This window comes from Carcharhinus amblyrhynchos, chromosome 9 (genome assembly GCF_965287045.1).
Source record: "Carcharhinus amblyrhynchos chromosome 9, sCarAmb.v2.hapA, whole genome shotgun sequence".
Classification (NCBI taxonomy): Eukaryota; Metazoa; Chordata; class Chondrichthyes; order Carcharhiniformes; family Carcharhinidae; genus Carcharhinus; species Carcharhinus amblyrhynchos.
Genome location: NC_137332.1, coordinates 93,009,952 through 93,030,847, shown reverse-complemented (window position 1 = coordinate 93,030,847; position 20,896 = coordinate 93,009,952). Strand labels below are relative to the sequence as shown.

General features: G+C 45.1%; 1 protein-coding gene across 1 annotated transcript in view; it reads left to right on the top strand.

The window, feature by feature from the left end:
• The window catches only part of LOC145348036 (uncharacterized), a 51,846-nt gene that overhangs the window by 7,266 nt on the left and 23,684 nt on the right, over positions 1-20,896 (top strand). The gene's annotated exons all lie outside the window — the stretch shown is intronic.

Sequence of the window (20,896 nt, the reverse complement as noted above, 5' to 3'; positions counted from 1 at the left end):
GTCAGCTTTATCAATGTAATCTGGTTGAAATTGACAAGATCCAGAATTTTAACCTGAGTTAAGTGAAACGTGAATTAATATTCTTGCTGCAGCTGTATAGGGCATTGGTGAGGCCACAGCTGGAGTACTGTGTGCAGTTTTGGGCGCCGCACCTGCGCAAAGATATTTTGGCCTTGGAGGGAGTGCAGAGGAGGTTTACTAGGCTGATACTGGAGTTGAGGGGGTTGAGCTATGAGGAAAGGCTGAATAAACTGGGCTTGTACTCAGAGTTTAGAAGAATGAGGGGAGATCTCATTTGAGACGTATAAGATGATGAATGGGATGGATAGGATAGAGGTGGAAAGACTCTTCCCGCTCAAAAAAGACAGTAGGACTAGGGGGCACAGCCTCAAGATAAAGGGGGGGCGTTTTAGAATGGAGTTGAGGAGGAACTTCTTCACTCAAAGGGTGGTGAATCTCTGGAATTCTCTGCCCGTTGAAGTGGTGGAGGCTGCTTCGCTAAATATTTTTAAGAAGCGGGTTGATGGGTTTTTGATAAGAGAGGGGATTAAGGGTTATGGGGAGAGGGCGGGAAAGTGGAACTGAGCCACGACAGATCAGCCATGATCTTATTGAATGGCGGGGCAGGCTCGAAGGGCCAGATGGCCTACTCCTGCTCCTATTTCTTATGTTCTTAAAATTAACCGTTTGTTTCAGTTGTATTACGTGAATAGGAAAAATAATTTAACATAATTACATTATTATCTCAACAGTATTGTGTGGAGTTTCTGGGTTTTGTTTAAATTGATAGTTTAAAATGGTAAATGTTTTATTGCTTTCACCTTTATAATCTGGAGGAGGAAGGAGAGAGAGAAGAGGGCAAAAGGGGAGTTTAGACAAATGAAAGAGAGAAGGAGATCAGAGAGAGATGGGAGAAGAGAAAGCTGAAAATGATAGCATTAATCCATCTGAGGGTCAACTAAGTGCCCAATGGACATGATTCTGGAGCACTAACAAAGCTGTGAAGCCCAAGTGTGTACACATATAGTGCCAACCTGTTACATTCAATATATCCTTAAAGCACTGATGGACAACCTAGCCTAGTGAGTTGGCTACATGAGTGGCCCTCCATCTCATTGGGCTGCAAGTTTTAAATGGGAATAAGATTAAATACATTTAATGCAGGCCAAATATTGCATTATATTACAGAAAATGCTTAATCATTTATATATTGATTTGAACTATCAATTTCAAATGGTTAATAACAAAATAAGTAATTACACTTTTGACTGAGAGCTTGAGCTGCTTCTGCATCAGTGTGCAATTAACATGCACCCACCTCACTTTACTTGCCCTTGCTTTACATGATGAGACAGAGTACAGAAAAGAGATAAAATATGGTGAACTGGGGTGATGACAATAAAATGTCAGCAAAACTTCAGGAAGTGTAATAGTGTCTATGTCAACAAGGATGAAGTGGAAATGATCGAGAGCTTCAAGTTTCTAGATGTCCAAATCACCAACAATCTGTCCTGGTCCATCCACACCCAAGCTTTAGTTAACAAAACTTCTACTTTCTCAGGAGGCTAAGAAAATTTGGCACATCCGCAATGACTCTCACCAACTTTTACTGATACAACCAGAAAGGATGCTTTCTAAGGTGCATCATGGCTTGGTATGGACTACAAAAAACTACAAAGGGTTATGAATGAAGCCCAGTCCACTATGCAAACCAGCCTCCCACTCATTTAATCTGTCCGCTGCCTCGGAAAAGCAGCCAATGTAATCAAGGACATATGCACGCCGGATGTACTCTTTCCACCTTCTTCCATCAGGGAAAAGGATACAAAAGTCTGAGGTCATGTACTAACCGACTTGAGAACAGCTTCTTCTTTGCTGCTGTCAGTCTTTTGAATGGACCTACCTTGCATTAAGTTGATCTTTCTCTACACCCTAGCTACGATTGTAACACTACATTCGGCACCTTCTTCTCTGTATATCATGTCTGTATAGTGTGCAAGAAACCATACTTGTCTGTTAGTATACAGTGAAGTGACAATAATAAAATCAAATCCTTACTCATACCAGTAGGGAAATAAACTACACAGACTGAAATCAGTGGAATATGGCAACCCTTCGTGTGGACAGTGGTCAACAAAATGTCTCATGGGCCACACTCAGAACCCAGATGGACTGCATGAGTGTCCAGGCCAGAAGTTGCTCACCACTGCCTTAAAGCCTTTGCCCCACTACAAGCAGCACCATGGCTCTGTCATCCCAGAGTTTATGATGTGGAGATGCTAGCGTTGGACTGGGATAAACACAGTAAGAAGTCTCACAACACCTGGTTAAAGTCCAACAGGTTTATTTGGTGGTACAAGCTACTAGCTTTTGGAGTGCAGCTCCTTCATCAGGTAAGTGGGAGTTCTGTTCAAAAACAGGGCATATAAAGACACAAACTCAATTTACAAAATAATGGTTAGAATGTGAATCTTTAAGACTTGATTACCTGTAAAGGTACAGACAATGTGAGTGGAGAGTGGGTTAAGCACAGGTTAAAGAGATATGTGTCTCCAGCCACGACAGTCAGTGAGATTTTGCAAGCCGAGGCAAGTTGTGGGGATTACAGTTACTGTGACGTGAACCCAAGGTCCCGATTGATCTTGGAATTTGGCTATCAGTCTCTGCTCAGCGACTCTGCGTTGTCGTGTGTTATGAAGGCCACCTTGGAGAACAGGGGGCCTGGGCCAACATCATCTGAGGCAAGGAATGGGAATTCAGCCCCAGCCCATACAGACAGTCTATTCCATAATGGAGAGAAAATTATCAAGAGAATGGTAAGAGGAGCATCTTTCTGGGCTCATTGAAACAACTCCAGAATTGTGCCCGAAGGAGGAATGAGGAGAGAGCGGAAGACAAAATTGGAAATATGAAAGGGGAGAGGAGGAGTGTGAGAAAGATATGTGAAAGAAGGAGGGGGAGAAAATGGTCACACAGGGTAAAAGAGAGTGTGACTTTTTAGCAATCAAAGAAACTTCTGATCTACTGTCAAATATGTCCGAGGCTACACATCCCACACTGTCAGTTTGAAAGCCTCTGAGGATGAAGAATGTTATTTCTACACTAGAAATCTGTCAAGCATTTACCAGGGGAACTGAGACAGCAGCTGCAATAAGTGAGGTTTTATTCAGATGGGACAATAACAAGTTTAAATCCCCACCTGATCTGCTGCTCAAAGTTGCCTCCCTTTCACCGGTCAGTTTCCCAAGTTTCTGGAAACTCCTGTTACTCCAGAAATATTTGGTTTGGCTGTGAGAGACGTCAATTAGAGAGCCCACTCACTCTGCCCATTCTCTCCTCTTCCTCTTTCACAGCTACTTCACCTCCTGTAGGGACTGAAAACCAAGTGAGGAGATGGTGAGTGAAGGAGTAGAATTTATAATAATTACATTGCATAATATCCACACTAATATCTGGCTATCATAAGAACATAAGAACATAAGAAATAGGAGCAGGAGTAGGCCATCTGGCCCTTCGAGCCTGCCCCGCCATTCAATAAGATCATGGCTGATCTGTCGTGGCTCAGTTCCACTTTCCCGCCCTCTCCCCATAACCCTTAATCCCCTCTCTTATCAAAAACCCATCAACCCGCTTCTTAAAAATATTTAGCGAGGCAGCCTCCACCACTTCAACGGGCAGAGAATTCCAGAGATTCACCACCCTTTGAGTGAAGAAGTTCCTCCTCAACTCCGTTCTGAACTGCCCCCCCTTTATCTTGAGGCTGTGCCCCCTAGTCCTACTGTCTTTTTTGAGCGGGAAGAGTCTTTCCACCTCTATCCTATCCATCCCATTCATCATCTTATACGTCTCAATGAGATCTCCCCTCATTCTTCTAAACTCTAACGAGTACAAGCCTAGTTTATTCAGCCTCTCCTCATAGCTCAACCCCCTCAACTCCGGTATCAGCCTAGTAAACCTCCTCTGCACTCCCTCCAAGGCCAAAATATCCTTGCGCAGGTGCGGCGCCCAAAACTGCACACAGTACTCCAGCTGCGGCCTCACCAATGCCCTATACAGCTGCAGCAAGACCTCCCTACTCTTATATTCAATCCCCCTCGCTATGAAGGCCAGCATCCCATTCGCCTTCCTGACCACCTGCTGCACCTGCAGGCTGGGTTTTTGCGACTCATGCACAAGGACCCCGAGGTCCCTCTGCACCGTCGCCTGCTGCAGTTTTTCGCCACGTAAGTAATAGTCCTTCCTACCATTCTTCCTACCAAAGTGGACCACCTCACACTTGCCAACATTAAATTCCATTTGCCATTTCCTGGCCCATTCGCCCAGCCTATCTAGATCCTTCTGCAGACTCTCCACACCCTCCGCACAATTTGCCTTTCCCCCAATCTTGGTGTCATCAGCAAATTTCGACACCCTACACTCGGTTCCCTCCTCCAGATCATCTATATAAATGGTAAATAGCTGAGGCCCCAGCACCGACCCCTGGGGCACCCCACTAGTCACCAACCGCCAATCCGAATAGCACCCATTGACCCCCACTCTCTGCCTCCTATTTGACAACCAATCCTCTATCCACGCTAACACCCTACCCCCAACTCCATGTCCTCTGACCTTCTGCAGTAACCTCTTGTGAGGTACCTTATCAAACGCCTTCTGAAAATCCAGAAAGACCACATCCACCGGCTCTCCTCTATCCACCGCCCTAGACACATCCTCATAGAACTCCAGTAAATTGGTCAGACACGACTTCCCTTTAATGAAACCGTGTTGCGTCTGCCCTATCAAGCAATTCCCTTCAAGATGCCTCGCAATTTCCTCCTTAATGACGGATTCTAACATTTTACCTACCACAGACGTTAAACTAACCGGCCTGTAATTCCCCGCCTTTTGCCTGGCACCCTTCTTAAACAACGGCGTAACATTAGCCGTTTTCCAATCCTCCGGCACTTCCCCGGAATCCAGCGACGTCTGGAAAATAACCACCAAGGCATCCACTATCACCTCCGCCATTTCTTTCAGAACCCTCGGATGCATTCCATCCGGTCCTGGGGACTTGTCCACAATCAGCCCCTCCAGTCTGTCGAGCACCACCTCTCTAGTAACAGTAATGTCATTAAGACCCTCCAGTCCTACCACCTTTCCATCGCTAACACCCGGCAAATTATTCACGTCCTCCTCCGTGAAGACAGAAACAAAAAAGTTATTCAAGACCTTAGCCATATCCCCATCCCCTACCACTAGGTCCCCTTTCTCATCCGCTAAGGGACCAACGTTCACCCTAGCCAGCCTCTTCCTTTTTATATATTTATAAAAACTCTTGCTATCCTTTTTTATATTAAGTGCTAGCCCAGCTTCATAGCTTCTTCTACCCTCCTTTATCAACTTTTTTGTCAATCTTTGTTGACATTTAAACCTTTCCCAATCCTCTTCTCGCCCACTGCTCTTAGCTACTCTAAATTCCTCCGCTTTTAATTTAACACTTTCCTTCACCTCCTTCGTTATCCACGGCTTATTACCTCTCTTCCTACTGTCCTTTTTAACCATCGGAATAAATTTCTGCTGAGCACCAAGAAAGATCTCCTTAAAGATCCTCCACTGCTCCTCAGCAGACCTACCTTCCAACGCGCTCCCCCAGTCCACATTCGCCAATTCTTCTCTCATCCTACCATACTCCCCTCTATTCAAACAAAGGACACGTGTCCGGGAACCCACTTTCTCCTCCTCCATCTGCAACAGAAACTCCACCATACAATGATCACTCTCTCCAAGAGGATCCTTCACCTCAAGGTCCCTAATTCTACCCGCCTCATTACATAGCACCAGATCCAAGATAGCTCGCTCCCTCGTCGGCTCCAACACACACTGTTCCAGGAAACTATCCCGGCAGCATTCCAAGAACTCCTCCTCGAGCCCACCTCGTCCAACATGGGTCGACCAATCAATATGCAGATTGAAATCCCCCATAACTACTGCCGTCCCATTCCTGCACGCCGCACTTATTTGCGCGTTAACAGCCCGCCCCACCTCCAGATCATTATTCGGGGGCCTATAGACGACACCCACCAGCGTCTTCCTCCCTTTGCTGTTCCTAATCTCCACCCACAACGATTCCACTTTCTGCTCTTTGGCTCCGATATCATCCCTTGCTACCACCTTGATGCTGTCCTTAATCAGCAGAGCTACGCCACCCCCTCTTTCCTCCTGCCTATCCTTCCTAAACACTTGATAGCCCTGTACATTCATCTCCCAGTCCCTGTCACCTTGCAGCCACGTCTCTGTAATGGCCACCAGATCGTATCCATTTGTGTCGATCTGCGCCACCAGCTCATCCACTTTATTCCGAATGCTTCGTGCATTCAGATAAAGCACTTTCATCCCAGCCTTCTTCTGGACCCTATTTGCCGTAACGCCACCACTTGGGACATCCTCAGCCTCTTCCCTTACCTGTACCCTATCCTTAACTGTAGACCTCCTAACATCACCTACCCTCGCACCCTCCCCCCCCCTAATTAGTTTAAAGCCCTGTCTACAGTTCTCTTTACTCGATTCGCCAGCACTCTGGTCCCAGCACGATTCAGACCAACCCCATCCCGCCCGAACAAGTCCCACCTACCCCAATACTGGTGCCAATGCCCCATAAATTCGATCCCATTCCTCCCACACCAATCTCTGAGCCACCCATTCACTTCCTTTATCCTGTCAACCCTACGCCCGTCTGCACTCGGTTCAGGCAGTAGCCCAGAGAAGACCACCTTGTCGGTTCTACTTTTTAATTCCATTCCCAGCTTCTCATACTCCCTCCCCAGATCCTCAGTCCGCACTTTGCCTACGTCGCTGGCACCCACATGTACCACCACAACTGGGTTCTCACCCTCCCACTCCAGATTCCTCTGCAGCCCAGCTGCGACATCCTGTACCCGAGCACCAGGCAGACAACACACCCTTCTGTGCACTTTGTCATTGTGACAAAGGACAGTGTCAATACTCTTCACCCCACTATCTCCAATCACTACTACGTTCCTTTTCCCCTTCTCTTTGCCTATGTCCTGCTGCATCACTGTACCGTGTGCAGTTTGCTCACCAACCTCACCTGCCTCGTCCTCTTCCAGACTGGAAGCAAGAACCTCAAACCTGTTATGCAGATTAAGAGGCTGAGGCCTCCGCTCCTCACCCCCCTTCCTCCTCCCAGCAGCCCCCTTTTGTTCCTGACCCTTAGATTTAGACAGTCTAGGGGGGGTGGATGTCACTTGCACCCCATTGACAATGACACCCTCTCTCCCCCTGATGAGCCTCAGTGTCTGTAGCTCAGAGGCCAGCTCATCCACCTTGAGCTGGAGCTCCTCCAGCAACCTGCACTTACTGCAGACATGGCCACTGGGAAGGACCCTGGGGTCCACCAGTTCCCACATCATACAGGAACCGCACATCACATGCCCCTCCATTATTCAATATAATTTGTTGTGGGAAAAAAATATTTTCCTTGTTTTTTGCTGTAGTAGTTTTGAAAAAAAAAATTTTTTTTTTTTTCCTTGTTCTTTCAACCTGGCCTTTTTACCTTCCAGCCCTTTTTGATATTAAGCCCTAATAGCTCACTCTGCTGCCCTCTCACTCCGCTGCCCTCTCACTCCGCTGCCCGCTATCTACACCAGGCCTCCTTTTAAACTTGGCGCTGATTTAAAGCTGATGGGCCACAACTGCCTGATAATCACTCCCTCACAATTCTTAAAGCAGTAAATACAATAAGTAAATGCTTTAAACAGTTCTACAAAGAACAAAGTGCTTTAAACTTATTTTAAACAGGTTTTTAACAGGTAAAGTCTTAGCTTTCTCTCTGATGCTCCTTCCTCGTCTGCTCCAGCAAACAATGTAAGGCTTCACCGTGTGGACACTTGATAATTAAAGCTGATGGGCCACAACTGCCTGATAATCACTCCCTCACAATTCTTAAAGCAGTAAATACAATAAGTAAATGCTTTAAACAGTTCTACAAAGAACAAAGTGCTTTAAACTTATTTTAAACAGGTTTTTAACAGGTAAAGTCTTAGCTTTCTCTCTGATGCTCCTTTCCCTATCCTGTGGGGAATTCACAGGCTGAGTTTTGTTGGTGGGTTATATAAAACAGTGAGGTGTAATTATCTGGAAGGGGTAGAAACACATTTGAAATGTCTTTTAATGTCATATTTAAAGATTTTACCTGAAGGCCTCAGCCTTTCTGAAAAACGTGGGCTTGGATTTGATAGTTTTGTCCAGTAGCTGAATTGGGATATGCCATCTGAGTGAGTGCAGTGTATCTGGTTTCCCAGGATAATCCAGAACCCTTCAGCCAGTTATACTGAAACAATAGTTTGCATGAGATGTGGGAAACTAAGGAAAGTGTATTTGTTTCAAATAATTTGGGAAAACAAGGAGAGAAATTTCAAAATCTCCATTGAATTAACATTTCTCCTGAGTGTTTGATATTAAACGCATGCTCTAAGGATAAGACTGGTCTTCACCAGCACGACTCAAGCTTATAGTGAATTAATAGCCTGTTTTACACTCTGCCTGACTGTCTTTTCTACTGTCCTGACAGTGCCTGGGAAGCTGGGTGTCTGGGTTGAGGAAAGCAAATAACCATGTTGTCTGCTCCTGTTCACTATTCAATATCCCTGCTGGAAACAGAGGGTGTGTGACTCAAGTGAGGGGGAAAAAAAGGACTTGTATCTGATCCCTACATAGGGGAATAGCAGATTGGCACTCACTGTGAACTAGTCGCTAACTGAGGAGTCAGCTCTATCAGCAAAGGAGAGGAGTGGGTTGGAGGAAGTTATGTCTCCTTTCCCTTTTTTTACAGAAGGATTACAACTTACTACACCAGAGAATATAGAGAGGATAAATAGCGCAGATAGATTCTGACCATCACCCAAGGAACAGCTCTGAAAACACAAGCTGTCCCTTCACAGCATTGCTCAACACAGAAAAGGTTGGGCAGTGAACTGTGTTGGGTTGGGGGAGCTTTGACATATTGTCAGATCTAAAACTGGTCAGTGGTGTGGAACCTTTCATCAGAACCAATCTTTCCGAAGGTTTGGCTGTAGGTGATGGGTCAGGGTGAGGCTGGAAAGAAGTGTGAGTGAGCTCCAAGTGTGGTGAGAGCTTCAGTCATTCGTCAAGCCTCATAAACCACTGACTCATTTCTACAGGTGAGCAGCCATTCAAGAGTAAGGCCGTATCAGGGACTCCACACATTCCAGTTACTGTTTGCACAAGGGCAGCTACATGGAAGGGTACAATTCAGGATGTGATATTTTGACAAATGTTTTGAGATGTTTATGATGCTCCTGAGGCACCAGATTCACACGAGAGAAACCCTTCAGGTGCGAGATGTGTAACAAATCATTCTCAACATCATCGCACCTCCATCAACACCAATGCATTCACACCTGGGAGAAACCCGTCTAATGTGATTTTTGTCAGAAATCTTTCAACCAATTCTCCCACCTTCTATCACACCAGAGGAATCATACAGGAGAGAAACCTGCATGCGAGGTGTGTAACATGTCATTCTCTTGGTCAATAGTCTGACGTAAACACCAATGCATTCACACAGGAGAGGAAACCATTGACATGAGGTATGTGACTAATCATTCTTGCAGTCATCACATCTCCACAGTCACCAATGCATTCACATGGGAGAAACCCTTCACGCATGAGGTGTGTGACAAATCATTCTCAAAAATCATTGGTGCTGTTGGACTATCAATGTGTTCACGTGGCAGAAATCGTTTCTAGGCAAGTTATGTGACAAATTATCCTTGGACTTCTAGGCTTCCATCCACACTGACAGATTCACATATATGGTATGTGACAAGTCATTCCATGAGTCACTTTCCCTCTGCGCACAACATGTTCACACAGGAGATAAACTATTCATAAGAATGATATGTAATAAGTCATTCTCTGATTAATCAGCCCTCCACAATCACACTGGTGAGAAATCATTCATATGCAAGTTGTGCGACAAATCATTCTCACAGGCATGAGACCTCCAGACACCAGTGCACCGTAGTTCACCTGCTTCCCATACCCTGAGAGTTGTCTGTGTTGTTTACTCTCCAGTGCTCACACAGGGGAGCTGTCCTTCCAAAGCATTGTCTGTCTCAGCAGTGTCTGCCTCCAACCTTTCCCACCATCAGTCCAACTGTTTCAAAAAGGTCCATTTAATCTTTGATCAGATTGCCAAACATCACCAAAAGAAAATATCAACATGTATAGAATCTGCTGCTTCTGCACAAGTTTTCCTACATTGGACAAGATCTAAATATTAGATATATATATATATGTATGTATGTATGTTAATTTTTGGAACTTTAAATCATAGCTTTTGAGTTGAAAATAATGACAAGATTTATTTTTTACCAATTAAATGAGGCGTTGTAAAATACAGTTGTCTGGGAGATGGTCTGACTTTGTCATAAGATTGATCTCTAATCAGTAATCCCCTGGGTGTAGGCTGAAAGCTGTATCAAACAGTCCAAAAATGTGTCACAAGACATCGCAGAAAAGTCTGAATCATGATTTATTTTCCATTTTCATTTTTTCCTTTAGGTAAAGCTGGCCCATAACACCCAGGAATGCTCGTTGACTGGACGGCAGATTCTAGGGGGCCTCTCCAAACCCACAATAACCAATGCTGGCAAATCAGATATGGAGATGAGCAAAAGTGGTCAACAACTAAGTGTTTAAACTATCAGGTGGAAAATTAATTTATGTGACAAAAAATAATAATTGTGCTTTTCTTCCTGTGACATACATCAGATGATGATGGAGAGTTGGTAGCAACATCCGAAATTCCTGAAAGGGCTGATGAGAAAGGGACAGAGGTGACTATCTCACAGCAATGTGCAAGGCAGCTGTAGCGGAGGAAGGAGAGGAGTGTCAGGAAAGTGAAATGTCTGATTTGGAGGATAGTATTGATGTATTCAAGTTAAATATTGTGGTTTGTATGAAAGAGGAGATGTGTGGTACTCTGGCTGCTGTAATGGAGAGAGGGTGCTTAGAACTTACCGGAGGTGAGCAACCTGCGTCTTTAGGAGCAGAAGCTCCGCCGTCTCCATGACACACAGACAACATCAGGCTCATGCTGCTGGTGAAGAAAATGAAGATGATCCTGCATGCTTTGATCAGGAACAGATTCAAAGTACAGAGAGTTATCAGGCCAATTTTAACTTCAACAAACTTTGACTGAATTTAAAACGGATGTTAACCAGAAACTGCAAAGAAATAAGGAAATTCTTCAGCAACATCTACAAAGAAACAAGGAAATTCTTCAACATCTACACAGAAACAATGTAATTCTTCAGCAGCATTCTACCAAGAAACATTGAGTTTCTTCAGCAGAATGAGGTTTTTGTCAGCTTCTGCAAAGAAGCAATGAAACTTTGAGATGAGGCATATTCTGTCTCAGGTTGTAGCGCCTGCACCTTCTGGCTAGCAGCAGCCCAGTACATAGACATTACTACTGAACACGCCTCTGACACAGAAGTCACATCACAAGGATAGAGGAGATGCAGAAGGAATTAGGATCCTTCCCTCCAACACTGTCACCTCTACCTCATTCTCTTCCCTCCTGTTTTATAATGAGGGATTTTTTTCTTTTTGGTCTGGATTTTTGCCACGATAGAGAGCCTCTCCATCATGACGAAAAAAGCAGAAAATGTTTAAATCCAGAAGTGCCACCCTCTGTTCACTGCATCTTCCATTTTCCTGGGGTCAAGAGTGGATCGAGTTGAGATTTGCACATTTCACAGTGGCAGCTGCCTCCACTCATTTATATAACAGGGATAGTTTTCATAAGAACATAAGAAATAGGAGCAGGAGTAGGCCATCTAGCCCTTCGAGCCTGCCCCGCCATTCAATAAGATCATGGCTGATCTGTCGTGGCTCAGTTCCACTTTCCCGCCCTCTCCCCATAACCCTTAATCCCCTTGCCTATCAAAAACCTGTCTACCCGCGTCTTAAATATATTTAGCGAGGCAGCCTCCACTACTTCAACAGGCAGAGAATTCCAGAGATTCACCACCCTTTGAGTGAAGAAGTTCCTCCTCAACTCCGTTCCAAACTGCCCCCCCCCCCTTTATCTTGAGGCCCTCTAGTCCTACTGTTCTTTGAGTCGGAAGAGCCTCTCCACCTCTATCCTGTCCATCCCATTCATCATCTTATATGTCTCAATGAGATCTCCCCTCATTCTTCTAAACTCTAACGAGTACAAGCCTAGTTTATTCAGCCTCTTTAAGGAATTTATATTTGTGTAGGTAAACATTAAAAATAAGATCAAGCTTTAGCTGGATTTAGTTTAATTTTTCTGTGCTTGGAAAGGAAAAGGGAATAGTTAGAATTCACACTGGACAAAGGTATTTGTATGTGTGTGAGTTGGTTTCAGTTCCAGATAGAATTCTGTTATGTTTAGAGAGCTACAGCATGAAGAATAAATATGGTTGCTAAGCAAATAGAGGCCTTTGCAGAGAGAGAGAGAGAGGGAAGGCTTCCTTTGTTCTTTAGTTTTTGCTAAAAGCCAGGGAAAGAACATCTCTCTTAGCTTTTCTATAAGAAAAGCCATACAATGAAGTAATGGTTAAGACATGGTTAAGTGCCAGAAAACTAAAAAGCAGCTAGTTATGGAAACTAGAGAACTTAATTGTTTCCACTAGTCTGAAGTTAAAGGTATGAAGAGGAATGGGGAACAGAAGAGGGTACTGTTCACTTAAGTCACAAAACTGAGAAGGAATCAGTTGGGGAGACTGCTACATAAGTGTTTCTAAAGCAATCGTAAATTTTGGAATGTCTATCATCTGGGAAACAATTTTTAAAATAATTGGGAAAAAAAATTGGTTGAATATTGGAATTCGTGTAATAGTGGAAGACAATCGAGGCAAAGAAATGCTGAAGTGGTTGGTACAAAATCTTGGAGTGGATTCACAGGCTGGAATTTGCCCGCTGTTCACACCAGTGGGTTTTGGGCCCTCCACAGTGAGTGGAGATTTAGCTGAGCTACCCAGTAATACTGTGCAGCAACAGCGAGGCTTGAACAGCTAGAAAGTTCTGGCCAGTGTTAATAGTGGAGTGGAAGCCTTGTGGAAAAGTGTAATTTGTAAAAGCTGGGCTGGATTCAAAATGCAAACCCAAGTGAATGTAACAAGAGAAGATTTTAAAGCTTATTTTAGGAGCAGAGTTTGGAAACTCTCAAATGACGGTCATCTGGGGGGATTCTGAGGAGAAACCCACAGCCAGTAACTTTTTGTTGATGAGACCTTAACTTCAAATGTACTTTGTCAACTGTATTAATCTTAAAACCTGTGTGTGATTGCTAAGCTAAAGGAGGAGTCTTATATTATTATCCATTTTTCATGTGTAACAAAGAAAAATCTGGTTGTTAAATCTAATCAGCAGTCCTGTGACTCTGTTCCTCCACATTTGATTTTTAAAAAGTAAAAGTTACAGTCTTTTGAGCCAGGGTTCCATTCTGGGATCTTCCTGTCCAATTTTAACATCGTTGTTGACGTGATAAAATCACATTGTAACATGTGGTTTTAGTGTGAAAGTCTGAAATCCAACGTGTAGATATAACTCATTAGGAGCTGGTCTGAACACCATGGATTTGTTTGGATAGATAGGGTTCCCTCATGGAAAGGAAAGGTCTCTGGTTATGGTCCTCAGACACCTTTGTGGCAGACAAGATGCCCATTGGGAAAAGTAAGATGTCCTTTGAGATTACTAAAAATGAATGTGTGAGGAAAGTGCATAAACTTGAACTGAGAGATCCTTGAAACTCAGCAACGGTTGCCAGAAGTGCCAAGATGAAATGTTAAGGGATCTGTCACAGTCAAAAGACATTTAAAATTCCTGCCTTAAATTCTTGCAAGAAACTGTTTGGAATGTTAAAATGACTGCCTTTCACCCTGTCTTGACATCTGCCTCAGGCACTGACTGGGTTCGTTCTGCATGTCAGATTTCACAACCATCCATTATCACAGGTGATAATTTCAGTTTAATTTACAGCTCCAAGTGGTTATGGACACTAAGAAGTGGAATTATGGATTTCATTCTTTGTTTTTATAGGGGATTATGCAATTGAATAGATAGCATAATTGAAGACGATTACATGAAGTAAATTTTTTTAATGAATAAATGTTCGAAAAAAATAAAGGCTCCAACAGACATTTGGAATTTATTTTTATAAAACCTCAGAATGGATCCTGAAGTCTACCCGTTGTGGCCAATGAGAGAGTTGGCATTGATTTAAGGGCAATAGGTGGTGGGTAGGGTTGGTTTGAGTTGCAACTAATTGGTATAGGGACCATAAAGGGCTATCTGGACTGGGTGGGCACGTGGCAGAGGTTAGCATGGAGAGTATGGGGGGGGGGGTCATGAAATTTTTAAATGTTTGCTCATGGGATGTCGGCATCACAAGCTGGGCCAGCATTTATTGCCCATACCTAAGCACAGTGACGAGTCAACGACATTGTTGTGGAGCAAGAATCACATTTAGGTCAGACCAGGTAAGGGTGACAGGTTTATTTCCATAAGAACATAAAAACATAAGAAATAGGAGCAGGAGTAGGCCATCTGGCCCTTCGAGCCTGCCCCGCCGTTCAATAAGATCATGGCTGATCTGTCGTGGCTCAGTTCCACTTTCCCGCCCTCTCCCCATAACCCTTAATCCCCTCGCTTATCAAAAACCCATCAACCCGCGTCTTAAAAATATTTAGCAAGGCAGCCTCCACCACTTCAACGGGCAGAGAATGCCAGAGATTCACCACCCTTTGAGTGAAGAAGTTCCTCCTCAACTCCATTCTAAAACGCCCCCCCTTTATCTTGAGGCTGTACCCCCTAGTCCTACTGTCTTTTTTGAGCGGGAAGAGTCTTTCCACCTCTATCCTATCCATCCCATTCATCATCTTATACGTCTCAATGAGATCTCCCCTCATTCTTCTAAACTCTAACGAGTACAAGCCTAGTTTATTCAGTCTCTCCTCATAGCTCAACCCCCTCAACTCTGGTATCAGCCTAGTAAACCTCCTCTGCACTCCCTCCAAGGCCAAAATATCTTTGCGCAGGTGCGGCGCCCAAAACTGCACACAGTACTCCAGCTGCGGCCTCACCAATGCCCTATACAGCTGCAGCAAGACCTCCCTACTTTTATATTCAATCCCCCTCGCTATGAAGGCCAGCATCCCATTAGCCTTCCTGACCACCTGCTGCACCTGCAAGCTGGGTTTTTGCGACTCATGCACAAGGACCCCGAGGTCCCTCTGCACCGTCGCCTGCTGCAGTTTTTCGCCACGTAAGTAATAGTCCTTCCTACCATTCTTCCTACCAAAGTGGACCACCTCACACTTGCCAACATTAAATTCCATTTGCCATTTCCTGGCCCATTCGCCCAGCCTATCTAGATCCTTCTGCAGACTCTCCACACCCTCCGCACAATTTGCCGTTCCCCCAATCTTGGTGTCATCAGCAAATTTCGACACCCTACACTCGGTTCCCTCCTCCAGATCATCTATATAAATGGTAAAAAGCTGAGGCCCCAGCACCGACCCCTGGGGCACTCCACTAGTCACCATCCGCCAATCCGAATAGCACCCGTTGACCCCCACTCTCTGCCTCCTATTTGACAACCAATCCTCTATCCACGCTAACACCCTACCCCCAACTCCATGTCCCCTTACCTTCTGCAATAACCTCTTATGAGGTACTTCGTCAAACGCCTTCTGAAAATCGAGAAAGACCACATCCACCGGCTCTCCTCTATCCACCGCCCTAGACACATCCTCATAGAACTCCAGTAAATTTGTCAGACACGACTTCCCTTTAATGAAACCGTGCTGCGTCTGCTCTATCAAGCAATTCCCTTCAAGATGCCTCGCAATTTCCTCCTTAATGACGGATTCTAACATTTTACCTACAACAGACGTTAAACTAACCGGCCTATAATTCCCCGCCTTTTGCCTGGCACCCTTTTTAAACAACGGCGTAACATTAGCCGTTTTCCAATCTTCCGGCACTTCCCGGAATCCAGCGACGTCTGGAAAATAACCACCAAGGCATCCACTATAACCGCCGCCATTTCTTTCAAAACCCTCGGATGCATTCCATCTGGTCCTGGGGACTTGTCCACAATCAGCCCCCTCCAGTCTGTCGAGCACCGCCTCTCTAGTAACAGTAATGTCATTAAGACCCTCCAGTCCTACCACCTTTCCATCGCTAACACCCGGCAAATTATTCACATCCTCCTCCGTGAAGACAGAAACAAAAAAGTTATTCAATACCTTAGCCATATCCCCATCCCCTACCACTAGGTCCCCTTTTTTATCCTCTAAACGACCAACGTTCACCCTAGCCAGCCTCTTCCTTTTTATATATTTATAAAAACTCTTGCTATCCTTTTTTATATTAAGTGCTAGCCCAGCTTCATAGTTTCTCCTACCCTCCTTTATCAACTTCTTTGTCAATCTTTGTTGACATTTAAACCTCTCCCAATCCTCGCCCACTACTCTAAATTCCTCCGCTTTTAATTTAACACTTTCCTTCACCTCCTTCGTTATCCACGGCTTATTACCTCTCCTCCTACGGTCCTTTTTGACCATCGGAATAAATTTCTGCTGAGCACCAAGAAAGATCTCCTTGAAGATCCACCACTGCTCCTCAGCAGACCCTCCCTCCAACGCGCTCCCCCAGTCAACATTCGCCAATTCTTCTCTCATCCTACCGTACTCCCCTCTATTCAAACAAAGGACGCGTGTCCGGGAACCCACTTTCTCCTCCTCCATCTGCAACAGAAACTCCACCATACAATGATCACTCTCTCCAAGAGGATCCTCACCGCAAGGTCCCTAATTCTACCCGCCTCATTACATAGCACCAGATCCAAGATAGCTCGCTCCCTCGTCGGCTCCAACACACACTGTTCAAGGAAATTATCCTGGCAGCATTCCAAGAACTCCTCCTCGAGCCCACCGCGTCCAACATGGGTCGACCAATCAATATGCAGATTGAAATCCCCCATAACTACGGCCGTCCCATTCCTACACGCTGCATTTATTTGCGCGTTAACAGCCCGCCCCACCTCCAGATCATTATTCGGGGGCCTATAGACGACACCCACCAGCGTCTTCCTCCCTTTGCTGTTCCTAATCTCCACCCACAACGATTCCACTTTCTGCTCTTTGGCTCCAATATCATCCCTTGCTACCACCTTAATGCTATCCTTAATCAGCAGAGCTACGCCACCCCCTCTTTCCTCCTGCCTATCCTTCCTAAACACTTGATACCCTTGGACATTCAGCTCCCAGTCCCTGTCACCTTGCAGCCACGTCTCTGTAATGGCCACCAGATCATATCCATTTGTGCTGATCTGCGCCTCCAGCTCATCCACTATATTCCGAATGCTTCATGCATTCAGATAAAGCACCTTCATCCCAGCCTTTACCTGGACCCTATTTGCCGTAACGCCACCAACCATACTCACACCCCCTACTCCCTCTATTATTGGGACATCCTCGGCCTCTTCCCTTACCTGTACCCTATCCTTAACTTTAGACCTCGTAACGTCACCTACCCTCGCACCCTCCCCCCCCCAATTAGTTTATTTCCCTGAATGATACTAATGAATCAGATGGGTTTTTATGACAATTGACAATGGTTTCATGGTCATCATTAGATTTTTAATTCCGGATTTCCATTGAATTCAAATTTCACCATCTGCCATGGCGGGATTTGAAACCAGGTCTCACAGCCTTACCCTGTGTCTCTGGATAAATAGTTGCTTGACAATGCCAGTATGCTACTTCCTGAAATTCACAGGATGTTGGAGGGTATGAGGGGCCATGGGATTGGCTGGGGCATTGTTTAGCATGGTTGGGATGTGTGAGGGGCGATAGCTAACTTAAGTTTTTTAAACTTCAAATCAATGCCAGTTCTCTGACACGTGCTTTCCACCCAGCTCCCCACCTCACTCATTCCAGGGTCACCCAGCCTGACTCCCAGGGTATTCCACCACCTGGAATGAATATCCCAACTTCCAGGCCAGGGTTTGCTCCAAACAAACAGCTCAGCACTAAGGACCGAATAAACAGGTCTCTCAGCTGGATCTTCTCACAGAGCATAAGGGCATTTCCACACCTGATTCCCCACAGGATAGTCAGACTGCCTGAACATTAGGGAGAATGTTATGGGATGTAATTCATAGGGATCGTGATCTATCACTTACTGAGTATTCATTCTTGAACGATTGTGGATGTTACAACGTGCCATGCCTAAAAAAAAACTGCTCCTTCATTGGCAGACAGTTGACAGAGATTTCTAGTATGGGAATAGCATTATTCATTCTTGGAAGTTATTAAACTGACAACATTAGTGTGGGATATGTTTGACAACAAATCAGAACAGAATGCTCCACAGGCAGTGATGCTGTGGTATCAGCATATGCACAGTAGGAAACGGACAGGTTGGAGGAAGCAAGAGAGAGAGAAACAGTGAGATAGACACAGCAGAGAGGGAAATAAGACAAGGACCCAGAGTTTGGTGTGAGATGGGCTTGTTGTGGTCGTGCGCACCACGTGTTCATGTCTGGCACCTGCCCTGTCTAGGGTCAAATCCTGTGAAGGTTCAGATTGTAGTCAAGGTGTCTATGTCGATATTCATGATGTGAAGATGACGGCGTTGCACTGGGGTAAATACAGTAAGCAGTGTCACAACACCAGGTTAAAGTCCAGCAGTTTATTTGGTAGCACAAGCCCCAAGGGAGTGCTGCCCCTTCATCAAGTGAGTGGGATTTCAGTTCAGAAACAAGGCATATAAAGACACAAAATTAATCTACAAAATAATGGTGGGAATGCAAGTCTTTACAGGTCATTAAGTCAGTGTGACAGACAGTGTGAGTGGAGAGAGGGTGAAGTACAGGTTAAAGAGCTGTGTATTGTCTCCAGTCAGGACAGTTAGTGAGATTTTGCAAGCCCAGGTAAGTCGTGTGGGTCACAGTGTGACATGAACCCAAGCTCCGGGTTGAGGCCGTCCTTATGTGGCAGGTTAGTCCGGAGTTTAATCCAGATAAATGTGAGGTGATGCATTTTGGCCGGGATAATGTAGGGGGGAGTTATATGATAAAGGATAAGCCTATAAGGAGTACAGAAACACAGCGGGACCTGGGGGTGCAAGTGCACAAGTCTTTGAAGGTGGCAGTACAAGTGGAGAAGGTTGTGAAGAAAGCTTATGGTATGTTAGCCTTTATAAGAAGGGGTATAGAGTATAAGAGCTGGAGTGCTCTTAGGCTGATTGGAAGTAATAAATTGTCCCTAAATTAGTTTTCCCTCAATGTGGAATGCCATAAGCATAGATAAGGGTCATGGGTGGAGGGGGGACTGGTAATGTTAAAATGGCGGCGTGGGCTCGTTGGGCCGAAGGGCCTGTTTCCCAGGCTGTTTTTATTCTTTGTTTATTTGTACGGAACTTGGCTATCAGTCTCTGCTCAGCGATTCTGCATTGTTGTGTGTTGTGAAGGCTGCCTTGGGGAACGCTTACCTCAAGATCAGAATACCCGTGGCTGCTGAAGTGTCCCCCAACAGGAAGAGAACACTCTTGCCTGGTGATTGTCAAGTGGTTTCATTCATCCATTGTCGTAGCGTCTGCATGGTCTCCCCAATGTACCATGCCTCGGGACATCCTTTCCTGCAGCTTATCAGGTAGACAACGTTGGCCAAGTGTATGTACCGTGTACCTGATAGATGGTGTTCTCAGGTGAGATGATGGCATCCGTGTCGATGATTTGACACGTCTTGCAGAGGTTGCTGTGATAGGATTGTTCTTCTGCCTCAAACTACCCAGCCTTCAGGAGAACAGTGACCACGACATCACACAACCCTGCCACAGCAACCTCTGAAAGACATACCAGATCATCGACACGGATGCCATCAACTCACGTGAGAACACCATCCACCAGGTACATGGTTAATACTCTTGCAACTCAGCCAACATTGTCTACCTGATACACTGCAGGAAAGGATGTCCCGAGGCATGGTACATTGGGGAGATCATTAAGACGCTACAATAACAGATAAATGAACACCGCCCAACAATCACCAGGCAGGAGTGTTCTCTTCCTGTTGGGGACACTTCAGCGGTCACGGGCATTCAGCCTCTGATCTTCAGGTAAATGTTCTCCAAGGCAGCCTTCACGACACATGACAGCGCGGAGTCACTGAGCAGAGACTAATAGTCAAGTTCTGCACACACGAGGACGGCCTCAACAGGGATCTTGGGATCATGTCACACTATCTGTAACCCCCACAACTTGCCTGGGTTTGCAAAATCTCTCTAACTGTCCTGGCGGGAGATAATACACATCTCTAACCAGTGCTTAACCCTCTCTCCACTCATCATCTGTACCTTTAAGACTTGATTATCTGTAAAGACTTGCATTCCAACCATTATTTTTAAATTGAGTTTGTGTCTTTATATGCCCTGTTTGTGAACTGAAATCCCACTCACCTGATGAAGGGGCAGCGTTCGGAAAGCTAGTGGCTTGTGCTATCAAATAAACGTGTTGGACTTTAACCTGGTGTTGTGAAACTTCTTACTGTATCGATATTCCCATGGCTCCAATTGCAGAGGCTAAACCTTCACTGAATCCATTCACCTCTCCCAGGACAGTCCACTGGTGGGGGTGGGGTGGGATGGGGGAATATGTGTTGAAGGATATGTTGCTGCAGCAGCGAGCGAGGCAATTCTTGATCTGAGCATTCCAGCATTTTTCGTTTTGATTCTAGTTTTTGAAGCACAGAAATAGAACATTCGGCCCATCAGCTTTCTACGTGAACTTACTCCTTATCTATTGTTGATTGTGTCTTTACTAGTTGGACATCGA